The sequence below is a fragment of the Bemisia tabaci genome, chromosome 5 (genome assembly GCF_918797505.1).
Source record: "Bemisia tabaci chromosome 5, PGI_BMITA_v3".
Lineage (NCBI taxonomy): Eukaryota > Metazoa > Arthropoda > Insecta > Hemiptera > Aleyrodidae > Bemisia > Bemisia tabaci.
The window spans coordinates 12,190,449-12,213,415 of record NC_092797.1 but is presented as its reverse complement, the minus strand read 5'-3'; the positions used below and the strand labels follow the sequence as shown (position 1 = coordinate 12,213,415).

General features: G+C 41.1%; 1 long non-coding RNA gene across 1 annotated transcript; it reads left to right on the top strand.

Moving 5' to 3' along the window:
* Positions 1-18,009: 18,009 nt before the first annotated feature.
* LOC109042249 (uncharacterized) lies at positions 18,010-22,182 on the top strand. Its single transcript, XR_002010055.2, has 3 exons — positions 18,010-18,024; positions 18,765-18,984; positions 20,990-22,182. It is a non-coding gene; the product is annotated as an uncharacterized lncRNA (long non-coding RNA).
* The last annotated feature ends 785 nt before the right edge of the window (positions 22,183-22,967 follow it).

Below are 22,967 nucleotides of genomic sequence, written 5' to 3'. Positions count from 1 at the left end.
TTGCTGAATTTTTTTGACTAGCTAGTATGGTCTCACTACTTTTTTTTTCTAAAAGAAATTTGACGCAATAGGAGAAGCTACGGTAAATGGCAAAGCGCTCTCTGCTCGAAATTCTGGGAAAATTGCATGGAAAAATTCTGCTACCGTAAATTTTCGTCGCTGTCTCTGTCTGCATCTGGGCTCTCATTAGCATCAAATATGATTTTGCGTGCATTTTCCATAATGCTCGCCTGTAAGACAGGTGGGTTTTCCTTGAAATTCCAAATCTATGCATGCTTTTATGTATTTTAGTATTGGAATCTCTTTGTGCTGGATATTCCTTTAATGCCACTAATGACGTAAAGAGAAGCACACGTCCCGTAAAAAACCTCTAGAAGATGGAGCAAGCTTTTGAAATCCTGCGCAATTAAAAAACCAACATGAAGCTTTAAAACCACATTTACATCAGCCGAATCATTCCCTGTTAGACGATTTTATTTTGAACTTTGTATGGCAAAGGGGGAGGGGAGGGTATACTCACAAAAAAGGGAAAAGAAAAAAATCGACGAAGTCGATCACTTTTTCAGCTCCACATTGAACAACAGCAGACGCACGCATCAGTATCTGTCCTTTTCTGAATGGTGTGAATAGATCCTACGACAGACTGCATTAGTCGTGCTAGGCGAAACGAACCGTGGAAATGTGTCTTCGCGGTAAGTGAGTGAATTAAGTATTAGAGCGTGTGTTGCTTTCTAGTACAATTTTAGCCGAAAAGAGAAGTCCTCATCGAAAATAGATATTTTCAATGAAACTTAACTGTTTTTCGAGATCTTTTTATTTCAGCTATTTGGCTCGGATACTCTGGCCTCGTGTCGCTATAACTGGTAATACAGTGGCGTGGCGTGAATGATCTATTATCGATATTTCTCCATTTGAAGCTGCGTAGTAAAAAATCGATTATCAAGGTGTTCGCTACGAACACCTTGTTAATCGATCTTTTTCCATAGATTTAAATGGCAGATCTATCGATATATCGCAAAGTACGCCACGCCATTTGTAATACTCTCCCTGTTGGTACTCTAGTAACAGATAGTGCTACAACTGTCGAGTCCCGTGCATCTCTGAAGAAGTGCGAAAGTATGAACAAAATATTAAAAAAAAAGCACTCATAGTTTTTTATCAAAAACTTACAAAGAAAATAAAAAAAAGTCGTAAATTTTTTTTTACATATCTGTGAATTGTTTCGGTATACTTTTAAGTTTCGTTCAAACTCATACGATACAACTGATCAAGTTATACATCTCCTTTAGTTTTCAGGGTGGTTTTTCTGATATCCTTGATTAGACTCTCAAGAGGACATCACAAGGGCGATTTCACAAAATTGAACACCCTGCATGAGGAGAAGAAACTAGAACCGGGGGACATCCTCGCCAGTGACATCAACAATAACCTCCATCTCATCGGCCACAACGAGGTGTTTAAAATGCCGGACAGGGTAAACAATTTCAGGTATGACGTCGTCTGGTACTCTTTTAAGCTCCCTCTGACTGCCGCGCGGAACGAGGGACTCAATGTAAGGAAAATCGGTAGAGCCAAGGATCCTGCTAGAAGCATAGCGCTAGTAAAACAACTCGTAGGTTACTACGTGCCGTACCACTTTTACCGCTGCACGAAGGAGATGTACTGGAACTACCTCTTCTGGGAAGAGCAGCCCCGGTTTCGGGTCCCAAGACGCGTAATGCGGTCGTGCCCTCTAGCGGAGCCTTTGCACAAATGGAGAACTCAATATATCGAGGCCGGTTGCTTTAAGTTTAAGGACTATATGGGTCGTGAGGTCAGTCTTCATAATATTTCTTCGGAGCGAACCAGATGCTGTTGCATAGGCAAATTTTGTTGGATTTGTGGGGGGGACGATAGACCCCGTAAGAAACTACTTGGAGCGTCTGCCTCTTCTATGAACAAAAGCAAGTATCGGTCGTTTTCATCTGTCGCCGAGAGCGATGTAACTTACCGATCGATTTCATCTGCCGCGATGAATGAAGGGAAATCTCCACCGACGTCATCCGCCCTGGCTAGAAATATTTCCATACGCTAGAGTACCTGTGAAAAGATGATTTTTGTCGAATGAAAAAATGAAAATGTTCATTGAGCTTTGAATTAGAAATATTTTGTGACTCGATAAATATACAGGGTGTCCCAGGATTAAGTACGAATATTGAAGGAGTCGATTCTTTGGGTCAAAGGAAGACGTGTTAGTGGTATACATTTTTTTCGAAAAACGCTGGGGTCCATTATCCCTCTATTATCAGCTCCTATTAGTTCCTATTATCTCTAAAACGATGAGTTATAGCGAAAAAACGCAAGACATTTTCGCAATATTTTTCAACGCTAAATCTTGTGGTGCCGTCAAAAATCAATTTGGTCGCTAGAAACATTAATTTTGGGCACCTTTAGGTCCGGTACCCCCCTACCCCCCCCCCCCCCATGAGTTTTACCTTGTTTGGAGGTCAAAAATGAAAAGAACGCTAAAAATTACCTCAAGTTACCATTATTCATCAATATCGGTTGATAAATATTGCCGCAGTGTTAAGAGGACGATTTTTTCCTCCAATTTTGGGGAGTCGCGGCGCCCAGGGAAAGCGTTTTTGGAAAAAAAAATTATACCACAAAAACGCCTTTTTGTGACCCAAAGAATCGACTCCTTCAATATTCGTATTTAATCTTGGGACACCCCGTATAAGGGACCCGGTTAGCAATATACTGCGAATTCGTCTGAGTACGGATACATACGATAGGCAGCGGTTGAGGAGGTTGCACCGTCCACAGGAAAAATGCCGTAAATCCTATCAAGACTCAACATTTTTCTTGCACGCATACTGTTTATTTCGAGAAAACCTTATCACCATGATGCTTCATTTTGTAAATTTGAAGTCTCAATGGTAAGTCGCACTCATTTTAAAATTAAGGATGAATTGACGTTCGTTTCTCGGTAATAAAACATTTCGTCAGTAACAAGCTGAAAAAAATCCTGAATTGAGTTACGGCGCTGTTGCTGAGGACGGCAGTGGTGTGCATATACGTAGTGGTGTTCATAAATTAGGATTTCATTATTATTCTTCGATGTAGTGATCAATAATTTTACATGTTCAGGCTGAACGTAAAAAATTATTTGAGCTTCCGTCTCTCTGTAGGGCGCTGATTGCACTCCGCCGTTTTCCATTCACCATAAGGACGTATTTCTGTCAAACGGAACTAAGCGCCATAGGGAGAGGAAGGTAGAGGGGGGCTTGGATTGGCGACGAAATCGGGTCTCGGGTTCATTCCGTCCTATACTCGCAATGCTTTTTCATGGGCTTAGTTCCGTATAACAGAACGCGCTATCCGGCATTCTAAATTCTTCCAAAGGAACTCAAATTGGCGCTTAGTTCCGTTTGGTAGAAATACGTCCATTTCAAGGTCGCAAAACTGACTCAAACCGTACAATTTTTGTTAGGATGGCTGAGTAGTCTCACTAGTCCCAGTCTAATATGTTTCCAATTTTTGTGTGTCACTCGAATACATTTTCAGTCAGAAATGCCAAATAGTTCCCTCGAAAATAACGAATGATGAGGGAACTTTTACAACGTTTACGCTCTGCCGTCTGGGTAACGACGATTCGGACGTATTTATGCTAAAAGGAACTATGTACATAGGGATTGCGTGAGACATAGTTCCTTTTGGCGTAAATACGTTCATTTGTCCCATTGACCCTTCGCCAAGTCACCGGGGACCCTCGAGAGCTTAAGGACTCCTCAAGTAATTTACAGTTGCACTTAGTGCAGCATTCCATGATTTACTCGATTACAATTGATAATTGCTACTACTTTTGGAGAGTAAATAATGATTCCTATTATTAATGGGAAACACCATTAACATATTATTATTATACCTTTACTATATTATTATTATAATATGAATATACATATTGTTACTACCAAACTTGAGTTAGTTATTTATTATTTCTAACATGATTTCCTTTGAAAGAAGAATGATTTCTCTCCGCAAGGCGGACCGGCTGGGGAGATCAAAAGAGGCGATTGCCTCCTGTAACTTTGACCATAAAGGCTCCCCGGAGCCCCATGAGCAAAATTTGGGTAATTTTTAAAAAATCTCACAGAGCCCCTTCCACAAGAGGGGCTCCTAATCCAACACACCCCTCTCATGCCCAGCCTAGGATTCGCGGACAACAATTCGAAATCCACCCACAAAGCGAAAGGATTCACCATTTCTCATCCACTCCGACCCCCAGAATCGTCCAACACTTTTCAGCTAAGTTTATTGCCTTCACCTGTTATCTTGTCATCCACCTCTCGCTCAGCCCGCAGCAGCCCCCTACCGACAACAGGGCGCCCGTGGATTCTGTTGCGCATGTATCTCAATGCTGGCCGAGGTTCACGTTCCGGTGGACATAGGTCCTTTCACCGGACGGCTATGAAAAATCCCATCTGGATAGCCTCCCCCTGTCATAGCATCTTTGACGGGATCGGGTGATGCACAGCTCAATCGGACGGAGCTATCAATGGGGCAAAGACGCAATGTCGTGAACAGAATTCGATTCCGAGTACATGATAAATGGCCGCGTAGGATCGGCGAGACTCCGTGGCTATGTTGCCATTTAGGACGTAATTCGACATGTTCCGTTATGGGCTGGGCGAATTACACGCCTGATAAGGCGACGTTGCGTCGTGTAGCAAGCGCATTGTGAAGCCATTTTCACGACGAGCCCGGGAGGGAGGGTGAGTGGGGGTGACAGGCATTTTATTGGACCGCTATTTCTACCCGTGCCATCCCCCACCTTCACTTACTGGTCCGACAATTTTCTCTTTTTTCAGGAAGCTGCGCCATCGGCGCTCATAATACTGCCGTGCTAAGGAAAAACGCCGTATGAGCCTTCAGGCGTTGCCGAATTTCCTCTGGCAAATCACCATTTTTTAGGAAATTTTTTGAATATTTTCCCGCCAATTTATCGGATAATTTTGTTTGTAATTTGATCTTAAAAGTCTCAAAATTTCAAGGCAACATATTCGTAATTTTTCTCAAACAGAAACATTTTATCCAAGGAAATTCGGCAACTCTCGAATGTTCATACGGCGTTCTTCCTCTGCACGGCAGAATAGCACGATGGGACCGCCAGGAGAAGTATTCGGTTGAAATGTAGAGTTTAAATAGATCCCTGAGGAGCCGATTGGATATCGTCACTTTCCGGCTAAAGTATCACAAGCGCCGTGCGACGTTTCAAGATTTCCGCCGCCACTTTATTTTCTTACAGAGAAATTGCTAATCGAAGCTGTCCAAAAGTTTCACTGAATTTTTTTTGTGCTGCTGATAAAATTCAGTGCAATTTTTGAACGGATTCAACCAACAATTTCCCTGCAAAAAAATAAAATGGCGGCGAAAATTTTGAAACGTCGCATGGCACTTATGATACTTTAGCCGGAAGGTGACGATATGGATTTCATCTTGAAATTTAAAACAATGTTTTCGGGTATATCAACACACTCATGCGCATAGGGAAACTGAAGGTACACAACTACACACGGTGTTCCAAAACTAAGCCAGAAACTGCAGTTCCTAATTGCAAAATGTAGGCCATATATATGATCTTTAAATCCACGAAAACCTTCAAAGTCTTGATCCTTGTATTATGATCGGTCGATTTTTTTACAACAAAATCAGTTGGACTGCATTTTGCGACAAGGAACTATAATCTCTGGCTCATGCTCAAAAACACCTATCTGCGAACCTGCTTAGCACTTTTTAAGGAATCTCGCTACGTCTCTTGTGACCTGGGGTACTAGGGTGCTTCAACATCCCATAATTTCCGACGGGAAGCTTCTTGAGTCCCCTTCAGAACTCCTGTAGGGATCTCCAAAACTTGAAAACCCCACATGAAGGAGGACTATTGGTTAGTTCCCAAAAATTATCGGGAACCCATGGATTTTCGAACCAGATCGATACCGCTCAGAACATCTATTGAACCTTTTCTAGTCCCTTTCATCAGAAGATTCACTCAATCCTCATTCCAGCGGGGCTCACCCCCTGGAAAATTCGGAACCAGCCCACCATTGTCCGCGTCCGATCACTGAGGCAGAATTCAATGCTCCCATTTCAAGTCCGTCAAAATTTCCGATATTCGAAACTTTTATGTTCCAATTTCTCCCAGTCTATGATCGTCAAAAGTTCCGGGATTCCTCATAGACTTTTTCAAAAGTTCCGAGAAAGTTCCGGGAAATGCAAAAGATCCGGAATATTTCGGGAACTTCGAAAGTTCCAGGAAAAATTCAGAAAAATCTCAGAAGTTCCGGAAAACAATTAGGAAAATCTCAAAAGTTCCGGAATTCGGAACTATTTCCGGGAATTGGGAGCATTGGCAGAATTCGTATTTACATGGACGGAAGCCAGAGTTGCCGTCCCGCGAGATTAGCTCCTGCTCAAAAGTTGGCGGTGGGGGATGGAGAGAATAATCACGCGGGGGAGGGGAACAGAGGGGGAGGGGCCGCTGCTTGTGATGCTAATTCTTCTTTATCCTCTTCCGACTTGGCTTTCCATTCGGAAACGGCGGATACGCGGGACCGTCGCGTCGTCGCGGCCGGGGCGAGGAGGCGCGGAAAGACAACGGTCGCGGGTGGAAAACTTGGCATTATTCCGCCGAGCTAAGGAAAAACGACGTATGAGCCTTCAGACGTTGCCAAATTTCCTTCGACAAATCACGAATTCCCGGGAAAATTTGTAAATATTCTTCCTCCGATTTTTCAGAGATTTTTGTCCGTAATTCGATCTAAAATTTGTGCAAAATTTTTAGGAGAAATATTTACAACTCTCTTCGAAAATAGACATTTTCTGAGAGGAAATTTGGCAGCGCCTGAGGGCTTATACGGAGTTCTTCCTCAGCGCGGGAGTATTCTCGTCGGTGGTCGGACGCGGGTAGGGGGGGGGGGGGGCTGTAATCAACACTTTCACTCCTTGGACAATGAATACAAAGAACGCGGCTCTTTTGCCCGGATAATGCGCCGCGGCGCCCCGGCACTTTCCTCGTCCATGATCGGAGTCGAAATCATTTTCCGTTTCGGAATGATTTCCCTCGTAATTCTGCAGTCGCGGTTTCTGACTGGAAAAAAGGAAGCGGATACCGCCGTTTCTTCTCGCGAAAAAAACGTGACAACCTTTCGATGTTGACGGATTTTTCCGCGCAAATAGCGGTTTTACCAGGAGACATCGCTGAGCTCAATGAACATTTCTGATTGAAAGTTTCATTTATTTTTCTTCTGATCTCGTTCAAAAATTAGACAAATTTTCGACGAAAATTATACAGGTTTACTCTGGTAAAAAGTTGAACTGTGGGACTCAATTTTTTCAATCTTGAAATGGAGTTACCATCTTTTGTCCAGGAAACGACGCATTATTATGGACAATGCCGCCGTGCTGAGGAAAACTGTCACATGAACATTCAAGAGTTCCCAAAATGTTATGCATATTTACCCATGAAATTCTCAGATGATTTAAATAAACTTGATTACAAAATTGTCCGAAAATTTTCAGGAAAAATATTCACATTATCCTTGGGCTCCTTGGGCCTGGGCTCCTTAGTTGCCACGGGGTGGCCCCCGGTTTTGGCTCCTTAGTTGCCAGGATGACGGCCCCCGGCTTGGGCTCCTTAGTTGCCAGGGGGGCGGCCCCCGGCTTTGACTCCTCAGGGGCACTGTGGGCGTCCCGGCTCACCTCCGGTGTTTTTCTCCCTAAGAATATGGAATGACATAGCTGTTATTTGTAGCCCGTTGCTCTAAGTCAATGATTCGCCTACAAATGGCCGGATATGCAAAACAACTGCCCTGATGCACGAATAGTGGTATCAGAATTTTGCATTAAGTTTACGGTTTGATTTGAAGGCGTTCTTCTGTATCAAGGGTGAGTGTTCTTGTACAATGATGTTGACCAAAAAGTTCATAATTTTGGGTTTAAAAATGGGGGAAAGTAAAAAAAGTGAAAAATTTGAAGCAGTTCCTGACAATAAATCTGCAACGTAAGTCCACCAACCCACCTTTTCCCACGAGAGAGAAATATCTCTGCTGCCTTGTGCTTTCTGCTGACCTCTGACCTTCACATATTATAAACTAGTTGAAATGTGACCATGCAAGCAAGCACAAGATTATAGCGAATTCGGTTGTCTCGCCTAATATTACATGATTAAATAAATACGTACCTTTTATTGGTTGAGGGTAAAGTAAGTAGTCAATTTTCAATCACCCTTAGTTTTTAAAACTTTTTGGGGTGTTTTTTGCGGATTGTACGAAGAACCTTGTGTAATAGAAATTTCTGCTCAACATAATTAGAGTCATTTTCCTTTAAAAAAAAAAAAAAAAAAAAAAAAAAAAAAAAAAAAAAAAAAAAAAACGAGAGAAAAAAATGGATTCATTACTCTCGTCGATAATACGGCGAAATCGAGGCGATAACGACATTTCAAGAAAAAATTAACTCTATAAAATGGAAAACTGGAAAACTGCGATACCAGATACCAATGATCCGAAAAGTGATTTTAATATTATTTTTTCGGCAAAAAATTTTAATACGAACATGTTTTCGAGGCTTTCCGCTATCTCTACACTATCGAAATGAGTTCTTCAGAGTGAGTAACTGATGAAGATTTTAACCGTCAGTAGGTGAACCAAAGACTCAAGTCCTGAGTAATTTGCCCATCTCCCGACGAGACGGTGATCGATGAAATTAGGGTCCATAGCCGTCGTTTTCTAAATGAAAGAGAGTAACTACATTTCAACGTTGCTAAATTTACTCTTGCTAATTGTGCTTCCACAAGTTCCACTTCACGTAAGTGGCGGCTTGGCGTTTCTTCTGATTACACTAAAAAATCAGCAGATTTTTTAATAGAAATTCCTTCACCGCCGTGTATTATTCAAAGTATAAATTACGTGCAACAGGAGAACCGAAGCACCGAAATTGAGGTTATCATCAGGCCCGCCACATCTCATCTCGGGCCCTGGTACCAGTTTTAAGGTCCGGGCCCCAAGCACGGAGGGGGGGGGGGGGTCCGAGGGGCATCCCCCGAGAAATTATAGAATTTATACGACTAATCGGACGCATTTTGAAGCTTCCATAAAGAATTTTTCCATCTATTTCTGCGGAATAATTATGTTTTTTTTTTTTTTTATACTTTCAGCACAAAATACTTGCGAATTGTTACATTCAAAACATCTGGAAATTTTTTATTTTTTTTTTTGGGGGGGGGGGGGCACATGATACTATTTTCAGTTCTATGAGGGCCAGGCCCCCCTGGACTCCCCCTTCGTTTGTCTATGGCAAGGGAGTTGAGCCATTGAAGTCGAGGATGCCCAGACTGGAGACCCTCAGCATCTGACGACGGAAGAAAATGAAACGCAGTTACTAAAAATATCCGTCTGTACTGAAAATCTTAGATAGAAATCTAGATAGAAATTTTCCAAGAAGTATACTTCTTTGAAAATTTAAGAAGAACTCTACAGTGCCCCAGCGTGTTTCTGAAAATCTATTCACCTTTTGCGAAATTTTTAGGGTAAATTTTTCACTTTTTCTTACGAAACAAGGGTTGCCTGTGAATTCGTAGTGGTTTTTCACGGGTAACACGGGCCCCCTCCGGGGCCCGGGCCCCGGTACCAGGGACCCAGTATCCCCCCCCCTTGTGGCGGGCCTGGTTATCATATATTTATGTAGCAAAGACTGTCACGATAACATTTAGCATTTACCTTATTATGGTTTTAAATAACGGCAAATTTGAATGTATGAATCGAAAAACTTTAATACCTTGATTGAAGGATTCGATCATTTTACCCGATTTAAAATGTAAATATACCTTGTGATGATTTTTTCGTTCCAGTTTGGTGATTGAATGTGCCTGCGGGCCGATTATTGAGATTGATCGTCAAATCCATAGATACAGAAGACAAAAGCGATATGAAGTGATCTTATTGGTGAAAGCGAGTGGTTGCAATGGACAAAAGAGGTTGGCAATAGACTAACTAACAGCAACCCACGAGAGACCCTGTAGTTCGTTCATCATTTTCTCCCATTAGTCTAAAAGAACCGCTCCCACTTCAACCTATAGGATCTCTATATACTTCCTATGTCTTCTTTTTCTATCACCTCGTCTATCCATTTCAATAGTCAGCCCGCTAGACACCTAAATCACCGGAAACGGATAGAGAAAATGATCACAAGGTATTTATATTTTCGTTAATACCTTGATTTAGGGTTACTTTCAGTAATGTTCGTCGTTTGAATCGTGTATCACGTAGAATTTTGATGAGAGAATAATTATCGGAATGCTTTAAAGTCGCACCTTATCTGGTGGTTCATTGTTTTGAATTATGACATTTATCCACTTGTTTAGAAACATGTATGAGCCTATGGAGATAGATAGCTTCGCAGTTGTGGACGAATGTCACTCGTTGAAAGTTGGTAAAAAATCGAAGCGCATCGCCACACAGTGGATCTAGTCGATAGGAGAGGTCGGACAAAATTTGGAAACTTTAAACGCTTTTAACTCCGTTTATACAAAACTTTGAGGTTCTAAAATTGGTTTCACTGGTTTTCTCGCAAAATTTTCTACTTGAAGCACCCCTTGACATGTAAAATGTGACGAAATAAATACCAAAATTTGCAGTTTTAGTCAAAAATTTCATGTCCGACCACTGTAATTGACTCGATCCATTGTGCGCCGCGGGGGACCCTTAGTATGAGGAAGCTGTTACCTGACAACCACAAGCATGGATGCACGGGGAGCAAAGTGCATTGAAAATGTCAAATGCATCCGTGGAGCATTGACGATCGCACAGTGGAAAAGCACCGGAAACTTACTCCGTGCCAACACTTCTTTTTTTCGATTTTTTTCCCTCTTCGGTTCAAGCCAGAATCCTAGTGCACCTGCCTCAACTCTCATAACAAAAAGCTCAGAATAGGTAAAAGTTCTTTCCCTCAGTAATTCAGGAATTGCGTAGTGGCTTTACCGATGTGTTGATGAAAGAGCTCAGTCACACTGGAAATAATCAAGCCTCTTTAGATTGCTTTCGGAAAAAGGAAGTTTAAAATGTTAATCCTCCGCACTGAAAAAAACTTTCAGGATTTAGAAGCCTCAGGGGGATTGAATTATTCCGGACCCCACCTAAAGTCACGCTACCACGGTATATATAGCATTGGTTGGATTCAAAATCTCCGCAAAGTTTGACTTTAAAACCTGAACGGACAACAATAGTCCCCTGCTTTCCGTAGCTAATACCCATATTTTGTCACCTTCCGGCCAAGCGTCATGCGACGTTTCAAAAATCCGCCGTTATTTTATTTCTTTACAGAAAAATTGTTGATTGAATCTGTTTGAAAATTTCACTGAGTTTTATAGGCAGCACCAAGAAAATTCAGTTAAATTTTCGGACAGTTTCGTTGAAAAATTTCTCTGTAAAAAAATGTTTTGAAAGTTGAGGCCGTAATTGTGAGGTTATCTCACGCTACTCTGAGAGTCCAACTCTCCATGTAGAGATAGCGAGCAAATGTATTCGTACGCAGGGTTGCCATGCTTTCAATTTTGGAGTTCCCAAACAAAGTGGCAACCCTGTTAATGTATTTACTCCCTATCTTTGCATGAAGAATTTGACTTAATATAGAGATGGACCCTCAGGATAGCGAGGAATATTCCCTCCATTACGGCCTCAACTGCTTTGAGAGCTTTTTTTGAGTTTTGGAGTTGATTTTAGAGAAAACCAGTGGTACCATCGTGTTTCTCGCAAAATTTTACACAGAAATCAGTACTTAAATCGCAAAGCCCCCGATACATACAAGAGCTCCATTGGCCACTAAATGTATCGGTCTATATACTGACATTTTTTCTCAGTGCAGAATTTCTTTAGTCGCAGTGATCTTCCTCAACTGCCATCCCTGCTTTTGTAGGTGAGAGAGCTCTTCACAACGACTCTGTGAACCGCTATTTCATTTTTCTTCGAAACTATTTGATTTCAGAGAACAACATCTAGCTAGCATCGCGACAGCTTTCGATCCTAGAGGAAAAGACAGTGCTCCCTCTCCATGTCTGTCAAAAGTTCCGGGACTCAGAACTTTTTTTGTTCCAATTCCTCTCACTCCAGGACCGTTGAAAGTATAAACGTTTTCAAAATTTCCGAGAAAGTATCAAAAAATGCAAAAGATCATGAACATTTGTGGAATTTTAAAAGTTCCGGGATAAACTCAGGCAATCTCAAAAGTTCCGGAATTCAGTACTAGTTCCTGGAAATTGGAGCACTCGGAAAGTAAGGCTCAGATTATTTTGATAGTAGGAATTCCGGAGAAATTTCACAACGAAGAGAGGTTGGTTTAATTTCAATTCGAGGGCCTCGGAAGGATCCCCGCTTTCGGTTGCGAGTATCTCCTTGAGGGATTGCACCACAGTGCGTCGCTCCGAATTACTTAATAGCAACCACCCAATCGCATCGTTAGACGCGGTGCACGGGGAAATAGGGCACCGGTGAATGGGTTACGGGGGGTTGCGGAGGCCTGGAAGGGGGCGGATCAGGTCGAATGGGGAGGGTAATTTTTTTTATTACGTCTGATCTGATTCGGATGACAACGGGGAAGACGAGGCTCCCAATATCATTGATGCCGGATCGCTGTCGTTAACGGTGCGCACATTCGTCCTACATTAGTGCTCCCATTCCGTTTCCAACCAGTCCAAGTTCCGGGATTCGGGATTTTTTTCTTCCAATTTCTCCCAGTTCATGACCGTCAAAAGTGCCGGGATTCTTTTTAGATGTTTTCAAAAGTTCCAAGAAAGTTCCGGAAATTGCAAAAGCTTCGGGAGAAATTCAGAAAAATCTCAAAAGTTCCGGAATTTGGTACTAGTTCCGGGAAATAGGAACTCTTTTTCCTACTACGGAAGGGAACAGACCGTGCACCGTAGCTGTTTGTGCAAGAGACAGAAACCTTGGGATGATTCGTCCGGAGTGTTGGGCGTGGTCGGAGTTACGTGCAATGTATATCGCATCAAATGAGTAAAAAATTTCACAGATTTTGACTTTTTAGCAAATAAAAGTGAAGAAAAAATGACGAGAGCCCTCGCGTAGGAATCCAAAGAATCATTCTCGACGAAAGATTTGCAGAGTCAGAGAAATGGAGACATGGTTCGACTGCGAAAAGATCTTTGCATTCCATACAAAAATTAGTAACGGTTTTTGTGTGCAGTGTTTGCAGTATATGAGTACAAAAAATAGACATTTCAACGCTCGTTGATGACGGCGCAGAGATACAACTATTCGTGCTTGATGGATGTCCATGTTGCATGTACAAAATTGAAGGCGCGAAGCACGAGGCGTGAACTCAATGCTTCACGCTATGCTGCCACTGAAGTGTCGCTCAAATTCGGGAGAAAAGTTTAAAAACAAGGTCGGATTACGTCTCTCTTATCTTCGGCAGTGTTGACACTAGAGTAGAGTTTTACTTTTTTTTTTGTACAACTCGTACATACCGTCTCCATAGAACCAGCGGGGCACGTTGTTTTGGTGAGTCTTGGTCAATTTGACCCAGTTTTGACATCTGAGGGTAACAGATGAAATACATTGCACGCAGGTTTGGCCACGCCAAAGATCTCCAACAAATCTCTTCGATGATGCGATCATTTTTCAAAGAGTCCCTCAGAAAAAGGATATTTTTTACTCATTTCCGAGAAACCTGGTAATTTTATCGATCAAACGATTTAGATGAAACTTAAGGATCATGTGCACCTTTGGTGAAAGTTTTAGCCCGAGTTTTTAAAAATAGCTATAGCTGCAACAAAATTGCAGATTTTACATTGTTCAGCATTAAAATTCGCCCAAAAGAAGGATAAAAAAGTAAAATTTTCACACTGGCATTTTTTGAACACATGATCTGACTCGAAAATCAATGAAAGAGGAACATGTTTGGCTCAAGCATGAAGATTCTTGAATTTGCCGCCAAGAATGTTATCTTAATTTGATTCGAGCTGAGTTTATCAGGGATTAAAAAGAAAATTCTTGGGATAAGCAAGAACATTCTAACTAAGCAGCGTGATTCGTGATCCAAGACAAAATATTTCTTAGCGGCAAATTTAAGAATTATTTTTCTTCACTAGCAAAAATGCGGATCGACGTAACAGTTGTTTAGCGAGTACGTGATTTTGCCAACGCACGCTCAAAGTTCAATCTAAAACTGAGGTTTCATTATAGAGAGAAAAAGCCCATCCGAGCACAAATTGGACTACATTTTGCAATTTTGAGCCAATATTTCTGGCTCAATATAAAAATAACATATGTACCATTACCATTAGTTTCCCTGTGCACATAAGTATTTTTACAGATAAGCCAGAAATTTTAGTTCCGAATTACAAAATACAGTCCAATTTTCTGTCAAGATAATTATTCTTTTGGTGCAACACTGGTTACGACCAGTCAGGATGGCAACTGCAGACGCGTTTCGAGTCTAATTGAACCCATCATCAGTGCAGCGCAGTCTCCTGACTTTTCTACCATCCAGCTCAGTTTTAGACTGAACTTCAAGCGTACGTTGGCAAAGTCACCGACTCTCCATTTTTTTTCCAACGATTTTCAAAATTCCGGCGAATCAGAAAATTGAATAGACCGAAAGACGGTAATTCCAACCCTTGAGGATAAATTCGGAAATGTGTCAACCGCATTCGACGATAAATTTAGATAAGGAGTCATGTATTGAGACGCTTACTCTCTTACCATGTCCATCCTTCAACCGCAGATAAACCGTCGCGTCGCCTCACTGGAGTATAGACGTATCTCGATTTCTAAGTGAGCCCTGTTTTGCATACAAATCAATGCTCTCTAGGGCTCATTTGGGAGTTGAGATACGCCCTTACGTCAGAGGGACGACAAAATGCATCAATATAAGGTAAATCTCCGCATCCAACCTCTCCGGTTGATCATTTGATCAATCCTCGCAGAGTGGACTGAGTCATGAGCGTCATTACCTCCTCTCTCTGATCGACTCCATTTGTCCGATTGTTATTTTTACTCGTTTCGCTCCTCGCGAATGCAATTTTCCACGGACACACGTACACTGATAGAGCGCAGATCCGGATGACCTGAGAGCAATCCTAAGCTCCATATTGGATTCCTGAACACTCTCGCGGACCGATTCTGGATTGGAAGTCAATCTTGAACCAATATTGTCACGCTATTAGGGGAAGCTCTCGTTTTACTCCTTGAAATCACTCGAAATTGGATCGTGCATCCCCGCAATCTGACATGACTGCTCGGTCATCAGACGCTGGGCAAAGAGCACCGTACTTTCCTGGTTTTTAGTGATTTTGACGACTTCAGCGGAAAGGCACCGAGCACATTGCAATGCTGCCAGGATTTGGCAGCCTGTTCTCTCCTGTAATAGAGCCTGAATTCTCATCTAATTTTCATTTTCAACCCGGAAAAAAATACTTACATATGAGCCGCTTTTACAGCGCTTTCTGACGCTCCGCAATACCTGGACCGCCCCACCGTGGATCAAGTCAATATGAGAGGTCGGACAAAATTTGGAAACTTTAAAGGCTTATAATTCCGTGTAAATAAAATTTTGAGACTCTGAAAGTGTTTTTATTGGCCCCCTCGTGAAATTTTCTTTCAGAAACACCCCTTATGATTTGGAATGTGACGAAGTAAACAAGTTGCAGTTTTAGTAAAAAATTTCTTGTCCGACCACTCTAATTGACTCGATCCACTGTGCGCCCCTTACTTACGAAACGCACTTTTCCGGAATTTTTGAACCCCCGTGTAACGCTTTGGTGACGTGGGTCCCCATCCTTTAACACCCAAAAACCAAACTGCGTTACGCTCTGCTTAACCCCCCTCCCCCCTAAAGCATTAATTGGACTGCATTTTGCAATTTGGAACTATAAATTCTGGCCCGGTTTCAAAACAACGTATGTGCCATTAGTTTCCCTATGCACATGAGTGTTTTTTCAGATGAGCCCGAATTTATAGTTCCAAATTTCAAAATGCAGTCCAATTTAAGGACGAGCCCGTAACTGCCGTAGTCTTGCCTCCAGAACCTGCCAAACTCCCTAAAAAGGGCATTTAAAGTTGTTTTCGTAATCAAGAGGTGGTACAACTGGCCTCAAAGACACAGCTGGACAACATTTTTGAATAAGAAACTCCCATTTCTAACTCATCCATGAAAACACTTATATCTTCACGGGGAAACCAAGAGTACGTACGTTGTTTCTGAAATGAGCCAGAAAAAGCAGTCCCATATTGCAGAATGAAATCCAGCTGGCCAACCATTAAAAGAGGACAAATAGCATGGATTTGGAGAGCATATGGGTGTCCTGGTTGCCAAGTAGTGCGGCGGAAAGTTACCTTTGCTCAGCAGTAGAGAGGGTGGAAAGATGATACATGTTCAGACTCAATGCAAGCCATCAAATCCGCAACACGTGTTGGAGCATGGGTGGCATCAGAGAATTAACTAAGAAAACATTTGTTGAACTTGGGAGTGGATTTGGGAGTTAACGAATGTGACCAACAAGTCCCTCGCTATAGGACACTGAAACTAATGGGAGCCAATCAAAAGTCCCACCCGGGCACCGCGTGCACCCGAGTGCAGAGGCGAGCTTAATCTGATGTTGCCTCCAGCTGGTGCAACAATGTTGCCGATTGAAGGAAAGCTCTTAGCAATTCCCATCTGTATGATACCCCCCCCCCCACAACAATAATAACTAAAACGCCGGTGAAACTACCAGATCTGTTATACGTAACTTGTTTGTGGTGTTAGAAAATCTCAGCTCCCGTTGTATTTTTTTTCAGCAAGAACAAATCAATATCATTCCTTGAAGCTTTTACAGAGTTTTCCACTAGGATCATAGAATGAGTATGTCTGTGGTCATGGAATCAATCATCAAAATTTATGGAAGAATGCTCCACTAGACAAGTTGTGAATTTATGCATTATGATATATGTTATCTCATCAAAACAAGTGGAACGATATTTGTGCCTACCTCAATGTTTACTAAAACGACGGTGAAACTACCAGACCTGTATCTATACGTATCTCGTTTGCGGTGTTTAAAAATCTCAGCTCCCGTTTTATTTTTTTGAGCAAGAACAAATCAATATCATTCCTTGAAGTTCTCACAGAGTTTCCTACGAGCAGAGAAGATAAATCACAGAAGTTTTCGAGAATTTACGCTGAGCAGTTTTGCGATTAAAAAATGAAGTATGATAGGAAATTTGCAACGTTGCAAACCAAGATACTTGGTCTGTTAGTTTCACCGAAAAGTAGCAAAGATATTGACGCTTCCTTATGCATAAATGTTTAAATCTTCCGCTCATGCATGAAAAAACAAAAGTATACGTGAGTCAAACGACTGAAAGTTACCGTAACAGTCTCTGCGGAATGAGAATATGGCCACCGGAATCTCGGTGCTGCGACTCAGGTGTTGCACGTTAAGAAATACTCTAAACAACACTGCGCCGATCTGAGGAAAAACGCCGTATGAGCCCTCAAGCGTTGCCAAATTTCCTTTGATAAAACACGACTTTCCTGGTGAACTAGTCAAAATTTTCCTTCCAATTTTTTTTTAGATAATTTCGTTCCCATGCAATCACACCTAAAGTTCTTGAAAATGTCGAGGAAAAATATATTCATAATGTTCCTTATAAATAAACATTCTATCGAGGGAAATTCGGCAACTCTCGAATGTCCATACGGCATTTTTCCTTAGCACGGCAGAACACTAGGCGGAGAGGAAGAATCGCTCCATTATAAAGCCTGCCAAAACCGTTGTAGTGCTCAATTTGATTCAGGTAGACTCTGCTTTGATTTCTGCGTGGGCGAGAATTTCAAATTTGTGTAACCAGTGCTAAGTACAACTGCAGTTAATATTTTGGCTGGAAGTTGATTTCAGTAATTCTCGATTCATATATCGCGTTTTATGTGAACTTTTGAAGAGAAAACATGTATCATAATGCTTGAATTCGCATCTTGTCTAGTGGTCCATTGGAGGTCCGTATGACTGAAATCAGGACGTCCGGAATTCTGCCGTGCTGAGGAAAAACGCTGTTTGAGCCTTTAGACATTGCCACATTTCCTTCACTAAAAACCGAATATACTGGACAATTTTTGAGTATTTTTCCCCCACTTTTTCAGGTAATTTTTTTCGCAGCTTGAACATGCATATCCGAAAATTTCAAGGAAAAATAAACATAACTTTCGTTAAAAATAAAGTTTTATCCGGAAAAAATTGGCATCTCTCAAATGTTCATACGGCATTCTTCCTTAGCTCGGCAGAATTCTACTGTTAATTTATACAAACTGATTGCGGTGGACGCACGGGTCGTAAGAACAGTACGTTGGAGTTTTTTTAGCCAACGTGGGTTAAAATCAGCATAAAGCTGGAAATCTCAATACAGAGGGAAAAAGCTCATATGAGCACAATATTCCCTCAAAGAGGTATGCTACCCAAAGCTCGGGTTGCGTGGTTTTCACGACCTCTCCGAGCTTAGCAGCAGGAACTTCAGGAGGCTGCACTGCACTGAGGATTGACCCAACAAGGCCGAAAATCGTCTGCAGTTGCCTTCCTGAATGATCATAATTAGTGTTGCACCAAAAAGCTTATGTCTTTCAGGTAAGATTGTGCTCATATGGGATTTTTCCCTCTGTATTGAGATTGTCAGCTTCATGCTGAGTTTTGAACGCACGTCGGCTAAAAAAACTCCAACATACTGTTCATTTATTTTTCTCAGTGCGGTGTTTAGCGAGTGGAAAATCTAAACTGCGTTGTACAAGGGTATAAGTCAACGAGGAAATAAAGTAAAATCAACGATCTTGACAGCGCTCCCATTAATTTCGGCTTTGACACCAAGTTTATCACAGCGAAATCTCAGTCGGGCCGATCGGAAATAAACAGGCGTCACTATTGTTGAACTTCACCGTCTGATAACAAGAAGCGGGACGCTAAACACGGTAAGAAATCAAGCTTTGCTATACGTGTTTTCATAGCCAAATTTAACGATGGACACACTGAAAATGTCCAAGTTCACTTCATAAAATAGAATTTTGAGATTTTTGTAACTATATAGTTGAACTTTCCGCTCGACAAAAAACCAACTATTACAGTTATTGGACAGATTTTAAAAGGATTAAAGATTAATTCCTCCATAAGGATTGTCGTTAATTTCTCTAGTTTCTGGCGTGTTCGAACTGCCGTGAGATATATCGCATAGATAAAGACAAAAATCTCAGTAGAATTTGAATTTTTAGCCAAATAGAGAACGAAAGCACCTGCGCATGAACCCGAAAGAGCCATTCGAAAAAATTGCAAAATTCAGCGATATGAAAGCAGGATTCTTTTTGGAAATCAAAATCGATTTCTACATCAAATGCGAGATTTTTTCCAAAAAAAATCCTGCTTTCATTTCTCTGAATTTTGACAAATTGTTTGGATTGGAATGATTCTTCAGGCTCATGCGCGCTACAGATATCTTTTTTGGCGAAAAATTCAAAATCTACCAGGTTTCTTGTCTTACTCGATGTGATGTATCGCACGCCAGTTCGAGCACGTGACAAATCCGGTTAAAGGCAAAATTTAGCCACCGTTTTCACGTTCATAATATTGTTTCTCAACGTTGAATGGATCACTAGACAAGGTACGAATTTCAGCATTCTGATACATGTTTCGTAACTAAAATTTCACGTAGAACACGATGCGAACAACAAAAATTACCGAAATTAAATACTTACGAAGATATTCAATGATTCTTGATGCGTGAATTCAAACCACCCGCTCATGAAAACTCAATGCTCTGCGTGATTCATATCGCGCGCTAAACGTTATCATGGCAGTCTCAGCGCTATAAAATTCTGGCAACCTCAATCTTGACGCTTTGGATCAGCTGTAGCAAATTGCCTATAGTTTGAACAACACATGGTGGGAAATGAACATTGCTCGATTGAGAAGCTTGCTAACAACGTTGTAGTGCGCGATTTGACTCACGTAGAGCTTTGAGTTTCTTGTAAGCGGGCAGTTCAAATTCCTCTTCACCAATGTGAAATACAAATGTTAATATCTTCGTTAGGAGTTGGTTTCAGTAATTTTCGTCGTGTGAATCGTATTCTGCGTGAAATTTTGGTTAAGAAACATGTATCAGATTGCTCAAATTCAGACCTTGTCTAGTGGTCCATTATTGACAAGAGAAAATTTACGGCCAGTAGAATTCCAAACTCCCGCTATCTCATGTTTCTCCAAAATGTGACTTGGTGCGTTTCTGTTACGGCCAGTTTAATTTCAGGGCGCTTAGCGACGAGAAACTTTGTCTTTACGCTAAATTTTCCTCTGCGAATTTACAATTATTGTCGTTAGAGGAAAGAGGGAATTTTTGTAAAACTTAGATGTAGTAATTTTCCAGACGATAAATGTGTCTGCAATGGTCCATTTGGCTTGTGTTAGTTTTGAAGTTTTTCGCAAGAGGGAAATTTGAACTCTCCGATTTTAAGGCACTCTGAAAAAAAAACCTCAATCGTACAATCCGAACTAAGGAGCGCACTAAGGAGTGGATTTCAGACTTTTGTAAACGGTAATAGGACAAAATGTCCGAAAATAAAGTCCAGAGTACAAAAATGTCCAAAGTTAAAAAAGTCCACATCTAAAACATGTCCATGTCCAACCCTCTTTCGAATGCAACAATTTTGGACCTTGCGGATTTCGGGAGACGCAAAGCTACGTTGAAACTTCTATAAAATCCTAGAGTACTAATTTTTTCCTTCTCAAAAATTTGGTAGTCGTCGTTTTATTATTTTTTTTAAAAAAAAGATAAAAAAAACTCGCGTGTCCGAATTAAATTGGATGCTTTTCAATATTTTCAACGTCCTCTAAGTGAAATGTTGATAAGAAATTGGGTTTTCCCGTGTTTTGATTCTTACCTTCTCTAGTGCAATCTATTTCTCTAATACCGTGTTGTGCTTCTCGCAGATTGCAAACATGAAGACATTGGCGATTCTGCTGTTATTCCTCATCGTGCTTGGGCTGTTTGGCTGTTCCATCGGGACACCAAACCCACCCCGTTTGACCGGCAAACAAGCTTATCCAACACCCGATCAGGAACAGGACGAAACTCCTCCTGAGAATTAGATAGCTTAATAGAGATTCTTCGAAACCCACAAGGAAGAGTACTCCGGATAGTAGATTTTCATGGAATTATGAACAACGCTGTATCATTGGGACTGTCTTGACTGGAAGCGAGATGAATCTATGTCGGGTCTGAGCAAACATCTATAGATCGAAAAAAAAATTTCTAAATTACTGGTTTCACTTTTTGCACAAAAAGGATCCATTACGCCCAGAGACATATTTCAGTTGTTTCATTCCCGAAAATTGTATTTGTAAACCCTAAAAGTAAGCTGTAAATGCGATAATTAATCGTTGGATTTGACGAATCAAATAGAATATTTTGCATTCGGAATCTAACATCTTTATTTTATGATTTTCATTATTTTGGGGTTTACCATGGGGGTACAAATGAATGTTCGTTCATGTGTTTATTATTTATACATTTATTTATAGGTGCTTTAACAAAGCTGGGCCATAAACACCTAGAGAATGTTTTTGGAATAAATGACTGCAATTAGCTTCTATAGGCGCAATGGATATCTGTTGGTTGTAAAGCATCGGGTGAAACCAGGAGTCTTAGGAATTTTTGTTTTTCTTTTTTTTTGGTCGCTGAATGTTTGTTTACTGCGCCTGTGCGGATTTCAGTGGCGTGGCGTGCTTCGCGATATACGGATTATTCTGCCCTTTAAACCTATGGAAAAAAATCGATAAACAAGGTGTTCGCAACGAACACCTTGATAATCGATTCTTTACCACGGATTTAAATGGGGATTTACCACGCATTCAAATACCGTTAATCGATTATTCACGCCACGCCACTGTTAGCTCTGTATTATTCAAAGGACACTAATTTTTGGTGTCTATTAAAACCTCTCAATTCAAGTATTTTCAACCTCTGTTTTCATTTGTTTTACTTATTCTTTCATTTGTTTTCTCTTTAGAATAATGTGGACCCAATAATATTCCAACATCCTGCTTTGAACTTAAATGTATGATTCCATTGACTTCATGTAATATATTGGAACCTTATTAATCAGAATTCAGATAAAATCGAACATTTTTTTTATTTTATTGTATCCAAGTGTCCGTTCGAAAAGAAATACATTTGTAACTCAGCAAGACGCCTAAAATATAGGGCGATCCAAGGTTCAACCGTCAAACTACAGGATCGTGTTCCATGGGTCAAAATAAGACCTCAATCTTTCATGACATTTTTCTCATGTGGATCCCTGAGGGGGCCACAGCCCAACACCCATAATTCTGGTAAATAATTCTGGTGATAATAGTATATATGCATATAGCTCTGGAAAATATTTAGTATTTCCTGCATTTTGGCAAAATTAATGCACCGAATCTCGTGAAAATTAGTACTCACCCATTCTCTGATGCGCTCAAATCAATAACAGAAAATCAAGACCTCAATTGAAAGTGAGGTTTCAGGGGGTCCGCAAAATACCTCGTTTATTCGGAAAGGAACCAAGTCATTGGCCATTTAAAGTCAATTTCCTATGCCCCCCGAAACCTTGGTTTTAACCAAGATTTCACTTTTCCTGATGTCACTAATGAATTCAGCGTACTAAATTGTTGGGGCATACCAAGTTTCTTAAGATTTGGTGCATTACCGTTGCCAAGATGTGGGAAGAACAATTAAAATCCAAGGACTTTCAGAGAGGTGCAACCCAAAAGCACTCGGAAATGTTTTAACAGGAGAAGGAAGTCCTATTTTGATCCACAAAACACACACATATGAGGACTTACATGTAACAATAACGGTCGCTGACATCCGTCATTCTCAGGAAAAACGCTTTTTTTTCGAATTTTGAAGCCCTCAAGAATGCAT